General features: G+C 43.7%; 2 long non-coding RNA genes across 3 annotated transcripts; both read right to left on the reverse strand.

Annotated features, from left to right (window-relative positions):
- Nucleotides 1–373: 373 nt before the first annotated feature.
- Nucleotides 374–5,291, reverse strand: LOC148638488 (uncharacterized). The gene is made up of 3 exons (XR_015930970.1): nt 2,681–5,291; nt 1,167–2,649; nt 374–549 (listed from the first exon to the last, which is right to left on the reverse strand). It is a non-coding gene; the product is annotated as an uncharacterized LOC148638488 (long non-coding RNA).
- A 102-nt stretch (nt 5,292–5,393) lies between these two features.
- LOC148638489 (uncharacterized) lies at nt 5,394–7,108 on the reverse strand. 2 transcript variants are annotated; one of them, XR_015930962.1, is made up of 4 exons: nt 6,616–7,108; nt 5,818–5,971; nt 5,551–5,631; nt 5,394–5,459 (listed from the first exon to the last, which is right to left on the reverse strand). It is a non-coding gene; the product is annotated as an uncharacterized LOC148638489 (long non-coding RNA). The 2 variants fall into 2 exon arrangements; XR_015930961.1 differs by having other exon boundaries at nt 5,876–5,971; nt 6,616–7,107.
- Between the last annotated feature and the right edge of the window lie 2,114 nt (nt 7,109–9,222).

Below are 9,222 nucleotides of genomic sequence, written 5' to 3' on the forward strand. Positions count from 1 at the left end.
CCCTCAACCCATTTTTTCTTTGCCTGCTTACCAAGGACATAGATCCATTTGCTTGTCCGCCTAGGTCTTCAGCTTGACACAAAAGACAAGAAATTGAAGAAGTTAATGTAGGTTACAAAACCAAATCTCAATCATTAAAAATGCAAGGGTTTCATATTCTCTTACATTTCTCTGATAACAGTATCTTTCATGTCCATTAAAAGAGCAAAAACCATAAGAAAAGTATCCTAAATGTACTACACAACTCCCATGCCAACAGCTGTCTAACCAATAAACTCACTGGACTTTATATAACAATATGCAGTGCACAAATGTACCTCAAACCAACATACACCCAGAGTATACCCAAAATGCTCCATCACGCCTCCTAGGAGGGGGAAGAAACTCACCTGTCTCGATCCTCTGATGCTGCTTTTAACTTGCACCCCACTCCTCTGGCAGATCTTCACAAACATCCCAGAGCCCAACCCCATCTGTGCTGCACATTTGGTCATTAAAGATCCTCCCTCTGAAGCACAATCCTGCTCATCTCGTCTGGTAGCACAGAGCCTGAAATGGAGAGAAGGATTTAGACCAAGTCCTCTGCACTTCTTAGAAACAGTCAAGCCAGCATTTCCACTCCCCACATACAGTGCAACACCTATCCAGCACTAACCAACAGCAAAACGCCCTACGGAGAAAACCCCCTAGTCCAGGGCTCTTGCCACAGGATCCACTGCAGCTCCTCCCCAGGGAGGAGAGCAGTTCCTGTGCCGACCCCCATCAAGAGAACCTCAATGCCATCTCCTGCAAGGACTCAACACTGGAGACAGCAGCTGGTGTGCCAAGTCACCATCATACTGCTGTGTATCTAAAGTGATTCGTTACATGTGCACTCGTTAAATAAAATCTCATACAAAGCACTAATTCCATCTTCCAGAGCCAGAATGACAGCCAGTCAAATGCACATGAGTATACAGATAGCTCAACCAAACAGGGAGGAAAAATAAGCCAGAAAAAAAACACCACTATGACTCAATGTTTAGCACATTAAAGCATCACATCAAGAGCTCAAAGCTAGGCCTAACCCAAAAGCAGCTTGTCAACCTTCAAAAACACTTCTTACACACAAAGGACAAATTAAAAATGCATTTGATTTGGACATTAGAGAAACAAGTGAAACTCACCACTGCTCCAGGAACACAATCCTCCTAGATACTTGCTTCACAACTGCTCCAAGATCCATAGGCATCCAGGAAATTTAAGGATAACCTGCAAAACATCTCTTCACTCTCCATTGTTAAAAGCGCAGGACTTCAGTACTTGCATCAAATCAAACCAAATGCATCCTTTTAGCCAGCCACTGAGCTCCCCATCAACAGCATGGTGTCATGTACCCATGTGTTAAAAGACAGTGACTCCTGCAAACTCTCCATCACACAGCAAACAAGTTCAGCAATTCAGGCAGTAACCAAAAAGACAACTATCAGCTTCTTTGTAGTTCTGCTCTTTCAATAGAAGATATCCAAAGAATCTCTGGATTCAGTTCAAAACTCCATCTTAATTGTCACCAACTCGCATACAGTACAAAACAAAGCATTCAAGTACTTCAGATCCCAGGTGCATCCATCTGCAAACATAAGCAACCAGCTCAACTCCTCCCTCAAAATTAAGCTAAAAGCTTCTAGCTTAGATTCTACTGTCCGAAAACCCAGGTAAACAGGGATGACCAAATCCATTTATTGTTGTATTCCATGTAGACAAGACAGTCAAACAAATCCCTCTTTTAAATAAAATTACCCTGGTATTAAGTCAAATTCTCAGTCGTACATCCAATCAGGTAGAGGTTGAAATTCGGGCTTTCTTAACGCAGACCTAGAGATGCAGTAATGTGCCTTTTAAAGACCAAATTAAAATTTTGGTTTTACATTAAGAACAATTCAAGGTGCCCCAATACTCTTGAGATCCACAGTAGAACGAGAAAACACTGACCATATTCAGTACCAAAGAACTGCAGCCTGGACTGAAAAGGTTTTCAAGCTTAAACATTCAAAACTGAAACTCCAAAGCAAAAATAACTCAAAACCTAGTGATGGGCCACAACCAATGGATTTAAACCTTCGAGCCACTACATGCATTATAACTGCAGGGAGATTACAGCCTGTACACATACAGATCAAACCCTTCATAAAACCAAACCTCACATTCCCCAGTGACTAGAAACTCCTCTGAAAACAAAGGTTCAACAACCACTTTCCCCGAGTACACACTTTTACAGCCACATCTCCTCTGTCTTGACTGCTGTACAGGATACTCAGGGCAAAACTACACACCATTTTGTATATTATACATCAGTACCAAACTTGTACATGGAACAAAAAAAAAAACTGTAGCAGTTGCAGTTGTTTAAAAGAAAAACGAGAGTCCTCTAACAAAAGCATTAGTTTTCAAGCAGCCCTTCTTTTTCACAAAGCACAGCACACATCCACTTCCAGACAGGTGGAAACTCATCCCTCCCCTTTCTGCACTAAAACAGACAACCTTACTTTTAATGAAAACATTTTGGTTTTAGGGCAACTTAATCCTTACAATGAACCCCAGCTGCAATCCTAGTCTAGAGTGTACCACATCTGCAAGTTACTCAGGTGGAGATTAAGACTTGATCCTCTACTTTTGGAAACATTCAAGACAACATTTCCACAGCCAACTTTGTTCATTCAAGACAAGCCAACAGGATAACCGCTAGTTCAGGGCTCAGGTGCAGTGCCTGTGCCACCACCCATCAACAGAACCTGGCTGACATGACAAGGAGTCTGCTGGTGTGCCAAGTCTCTTATATTGCAGTGATTTACTTCGATGCGCACCCATGAAATAAATCTTTCAAAGCCAGAAAGACAGCCAGTGAAGTGAAACAATGAATCACCAAGAAAGACAACTATTACCAAGAAAAATAGACCAACAGTTACATTTTGCACTTTTAGTCTGTTGAACTTAAGGAAGCTTAAATTGGCCACAGTCACAAACATGAGCCACATCCAAAATTGAAAAGGCATTTAAACATTTTGTATAAACTTGTTTCCGAATTATAAAAGAGCCAGTAGCTTTACACTAGTTTTCAATTTCAGCTGTGACTCTGGACTCATGTATTCACCAAAATGACTGACCGAATTAGGCGATGCACCTAGACAGGTTTTCTGCCTTCCACATGGACAGAACTGCAGAGTCCGGTAAAACCAGAGGCGAGGACGTATGCATTTTTATTAACGTGTGGTGCAACAACACATCTACCATCACAAAACACTGCTCAGCCACTCTAGAGTTTCAATAATCTGCTGAGGGCATTTACAATTTAATCACCATCTACATTCCCCACCCCAGCTCAAATGACAAGGAAGCACTATAAGTACTATACACTGCTCACATCAGTCTCTCCTCCCCACATACAGTAAACTGTGCAGGCAAGCAAAACTAGCAGTCAGAATGGCAGCCACACAGGGATCACACACAGACATACAGGAAAATGCATTAGTCACTAGCTACATCATCAAGACGTGCTGGAAGTGGAACACTCAAAAGAAGTGAACTTTTTTTAAACCGAAACCATAGAGGTTCACAACCTAATCAAAGCAAGGTATGAAACATTCAAATTAGGCAATAAATCAAAACTCAAGTCAGCCGGGATCAATCTAAAGAAAGGTATTAAACATGCAAAAAACACTTAAACAAATTAGAGGAACACTTCAGCACTCATGACCCAACACACGTGGGACGGTATAGACTACGAAAGAAAGAACATCTGTGCACCTGCCCATGATGCCTCCCTGCACAACAAGCTCACTTTTTACACTCGGTTCAAATCCACTCAACAGAACTGCACCCTCCACGACCGACCAGGTGCTCTCACTGTCTGCAAATGTGGAGGAGATCTCTGCTAAAAGTGAACGTGCACAAGGCCCAATATCATTCCCAGTTCCATGCTCAGAACCTAAACCAATCAACTGCCGAGTGTATTCAGACATTTTCAGCATGTCTTGGGGCCAAGCTGTAGTCCCAACCTGCTTCAAGACAACCACCATCATCCCAATACCAAAGAAAACCACAGTAACGTGCCTTAATGACTACCACACGGTGGCACCGACAACCATCATGGTAAAGTGCTTCAAGGGCTAGTCATGGGGCACATTAAGGAAACAATTCTGACACTAGACCTATACCAACAGATCCACAGATGACAGTCTTCATTGCCATACACACTGCCCTATCCCATCTGGATTAAAAAAAAAAAAAGAAAAACATTCACCAACTTCAGCTCCGCTTTTAACATCATTCCAGAAAAAAGAAACTCGGTACACTGGGTCTCAATACCATCCTCTGCAATGGGATTTGGGACTTTGACAGGCAGACCACAGGCTGTCAGGCTTGGAAACCACACAAACTCAGAACACTGGGGTTCCCCAGGGGTGTGTGCCAAGTCCATTGTCCACTTATCTGATTAAGAAAGCACAACAGAGCCTGTATTTCCAAAGACAGTTGAAGAAGGCCAAGATGTCCCCAGAACCTCACCAACTTATACAGATGCACAACAGACAGTACACTAACAGGTTGCATCTGCAGTGTTGCCGACCACAAAGCCCTACAGCAGGTGGTGAAAACTGCCCAGTCCATCTATGACAGACTGTGCTTGAGGAAAGCTCCAAGCAAAGACTCCACACACCCAAGCAAGAAGAGCGTTTGACCTTCTACCAGCCAGAAATTGGTACTGGAGCACTCAGGCCCAGATTACCAAACTCGGTTTTTACCCCCACACTATTAAACTGCCAGCCTCTCACCCATGATCTGAACCCTCACTGTACCTTCTCTTTAAGCTCAAACACACATTGAAATCTACCTCAACCTCACTCCCCATAACTTTAGATCCATAGTTGATGCATGATTTTGCACATTGCTTCTTTTTTGTACTACTTACCATCCGAGGATAGTTATATAGCATTTTACACCATATACCTCTATACGAGTATAATGACCAACTTGAACATCTCTACACTTTCCCAAATCAAAGAACAGAAACTAAAAAGGACACAACTCACCAATGCCCTGCATGACTACCTTTGCATGTGTTCCTACATCCACAGCTACCCAGCAGATTCAGCAAGGGCAGCTTCAAACCCCTCCTTGCTTTCTGGTGTTCCATCTGCAGGACTTCAATACTCACAGAAAGGAATTGGATCACACTCCTGATGCCTTTCAGACAGCCAAACTGTTCCATGTCTGCATTCAGGTGGGAAGGGACTGGGGAGCACCCATCATGGCATTCCACTCTAAAAACAAAACGAGTCATTCATACCACTCAGCACCACCATGGTCTAGCCTTATTGAGAGAGGCTGTTCTGTAAACAATTGACCAAGATACTGACACTCTTCTCTTGATACCAGGGGCTGAAAACCATCCCAACTCTGACAGCTGCCTCTCAGTGCACCAACTGTAAGGACAAAACACAAAATGTCCATTTCCCTCCTCCACACAACATTAAAAGCTCTCCTCACACTGACCTGCATCTCTCCTCTACTTACCTTCAACTCACCTTGTTCACTGAGGGAAGCCCAAGTCCACTTCCCAACCAGTAGCACTCCTTGCTCCCCACGGAGACAGATCTGGGAAAACAAAGAAAAATCAGAACCCCCCCCCCATTCAATCATTTTTGACATTGATGCCAAAAAGATCAAACAAGGATAACATCTTAAACAACTATTTGAAAACCTATACTAAAAATGCAAAATGAGTTAGGAGTAAACTAATCAGGCAGTGGGATAAAAAGTTTATTCATCACCAGTATTTACACTTTTCCATTCTGCTGGAATGCGCATGTAGAGTCACAGGTTCTTGCAGAAGTATCACCTTAACTTCAGCTGACCAAATGCAGGCTCCTTGTCCCAGAGCTGGGCAATCTTGTAGGTTGGCATCACACTCACATGAGGTGAGGGACCGATACATCTGCAAACAATGAAACCAATGAAAACAAATCAAGTTCAGTAAGAAGGCAGCCTTCATCTCCCTTTATACTACCGACAGCCAACTTCCAGGGAAGCTCGTGACCCTTTTGAATTACTACATCCGACAGGTGTCACCAGGTCACTGGAATATGCATGTAGTGTAAAAAATTTATTCATCAGCTTAATCCTTCCTTTAACTGTGACTGATCACAACTGACCCCAACCTCAAATACTCATCTCACTGACCCAAAGATACAAAACCCAAATTGTTCTTGCTTCTCTTCCAAGATCAGTTAAAATTACAGACTATCAAATACTCAGTTCTCCATGAAATGAACTAAAGACAAGGCTTTCATATTGTCCCACATTCCTCCAACCCAGATATTAGGGTCTTTCAAGTCCATTGTAAGTGCAAAACTAAGTAGGCAAAAGAAAAAGTTGAATCTACCATGTACTACACCATTGCTGCAACTCCTATGCACATGCCAAAGGTTGCCTGCCCAATATACTCTATGTAGCCAAATGAACCAACATAGCCAGAGTACCCAAATGTACCCAATGAAAAATGAAGTACCCCTTGTAACCAGTATTCTCAAGATGAACCATCTCTCTTACTGGGTAGAAAGACTCGCTACACCCACTCACCTGACTAGATCCTCTGATGTTACCATTGACTTTCAGCCTTTGAACAAGCACCCCATTCCTCCAACAGATCTTGCTAAAGATCCCAGAGACCAGCCCCATCTGTACTCCACTCCTGGTGATGAAAGGTCATCCGTCTGGGAGCAAAGGTCTGGTCAACCCTTCCGGCAGCATAAAACCTAGTAGACAGTTTTGGCATGATCCTCTGCACTTGGAAAACCACAAGAACATTTACTCCCAGTTCCAGTTTTGTACTAAACTTGTAAAGTGTTTATGGTGCAGCATCTGTCCAGGATAAAACAGGAAAACACCCTGCAGAGAGCCAAGAGAAAACCCCCCAGCCAAGGGCTCTTGCCACAGGGGAGGGATCCAGTGCGGTTCCTCCCCTGTGAGGAGAGCAGTTCCTGTGGCAACACCCATCACGAGTACCTGGTCGTAACCAGCAAGGAGTCTACAGTAGAGGAGGCTGTTGGTGTGCCACAACATTGTAATAATAATAATAATAATAGCTTACACTTATATAGCGCTTTTCTGGACACTCCACTCAAAGCGCTTTACAGGTAATGGGGACTCCCCTCCACCACCACCAATGTGCAGCATCCACCTGGATGATGCGACGGCAGCCATAGTGCGCCAGAACGCTCACCACACATCAGCTATCAGTGGGGAGGAGAACAGAGTAATGTAGCCAATTCATAGAGGGGGATTATTAGGAGGCCATGATTAGTAAGGGCCAATTGGAAATTTGGCCAGGACACCGGGGTTACACCCCTACTCTTTTCGAGAAGCGCCCTGGGATTTTTAATGACCACAGAGAGTCAGGACCTCGGTTTTACGTCTCATCCGAAGGACGGCGCCTGTTTACAGTATAGTGTCCCCGTCACTATACTGGGGCATTAGGACCCACATGGACTGCAGGGTGAGCACCCCCTGCTGGCCCCACTAACACCTCTTCCAGCAGCAACCTTAGTTTTTCCCAGGAGGTCTCCCATCCAGGTATTGACCAGGCTCACACCTGCTTAGCTTCAGTGGGTTGCCAGTTGTGAGTTGCAGGGTGATATGGCTGCTACTACTGTACTGGTGATATTGTACTACTGTGCATCTAAACTGATTTATTTACATGTGTGCACCCATGAAATAAATCAGATGCAAAGCAGTAATTGTCTTACAAAGCCAGAATGGACAGCCAGTCAAGTGCACATTAGTATAGAAATGCCCCCACCAAGCAGGGAGGAAACATTACCCAGAAAAAAGCTTCACCTCTAGAAACGTAGTGTAAGTATTCAGCATGTTAAAGTCTGACATTATCCACCAGAATTGGTCCAAAAACTAAACACTAAATGGTTATATAGCATCAAGTTTGCTATGGATAAGGTTAGACGGGAAAGTGAAACTCACCTCTTCTCCAGGGACATGTCCTCTATTACACCACCCTTGCACCTGCTCCAAGATCCATGTGCATCCAGGAATTTCAAGGACTGCTTGCAGCACCTCTTCACTTTCTACTGTTCAAACCACAGACTTCATTACTTACCAATGGGCATCAACCAGTCACACAGCTGGTATCCAGTGAGCTTCCTCTGAGCAGGGTTCTCCAAGCCTGTCACTGCACTGTGCATTCAGCTGGCCAGGAACTGCAGAGCACTGATTGAACTATAATCAAATGCACAGATCTGCATCACTGCTGACCCATCTCAGGAAAAACAGCTAAACTTCCACCTCCTCTACTTACCTTCAAACCCACCTATACCTAGGCCTCAAGAGTGTACCGATTAGAGTGAGAGCAAATAACATATCCACACTGAAGATGAGGGTTATGGCCCAAGAACATCAGCCAGTAGGATGATTGGTTTACCCACCACTCTTTCCACCTTATTCAGAGGCTCGGGACTTTCTGTAGATGAGAACTTGAAGCAGGTGGATCACCTCACCTTACTCAGGACCAAGCTAGCCTCCTCTCTTCTGAGGTGGACCATCATGGATCTTGTTGCAATACCCCAGGCCAGTTCTCACGCTGGACTTAGATGCTGTTGCCTCACTTGAGATTAGCCTGGATACTGGCTGAAACCAGAAATGAAAACTATTCAAATCTGTCAAAAGACAAAAGGTAGAAAATTTGAGAACCAAACTAAAAACCTTTAGCTTAACCAACTGACCAAGATACATGTTACCAAACCCATTTACAGTAGTTCATGTAGACATATTGCACATTCAAGCACAACCCATCCTTAAAATTCAACCACCACTACCAAAAAACAGAATTGATTATGCATACAAAGTTGCATATCCAAATAAAATGGTACTTGAAATTCAGTCTTTTTAAAGAGACCCTAAAAGTGTATACCTAGTGCAGCAGAACCTTTGCCTTAAACTTCGTTTGAGCCAAGCCGCTTCTGGTTTTGCAAAAAAAATCCAAAACACCAAGGATCCACAGCAGTATGAAATCAAAACACTCCATCTTCAGTACCAAACAGCTACAGCCTTAACGGAGGTGAGAAGGCTTTAGAGCTTAAACACTTTAAACTGAAACAGAAGCACGCAGTACTCGAAACTGATTGATAGGGCACCAAGTGGACTGAAGTCTTCGAGCTGCATTATGCACTCGACTAT

This window comes from Lepisosteus platostomus, chromosome 28, assembly GCF_059453375.1.
Source record: "Lepisosteus platostomus isolate fLepPlt1 chromosome 28, fLepPlt1.hap1, whole genome shotgun sequence".
NCBI lineage: Eukaryota > Metazoa > Chordata > Actinopteri > Semionotiformes > Lepisosteidae > Lepisosteus > Lepisosteus platostomus.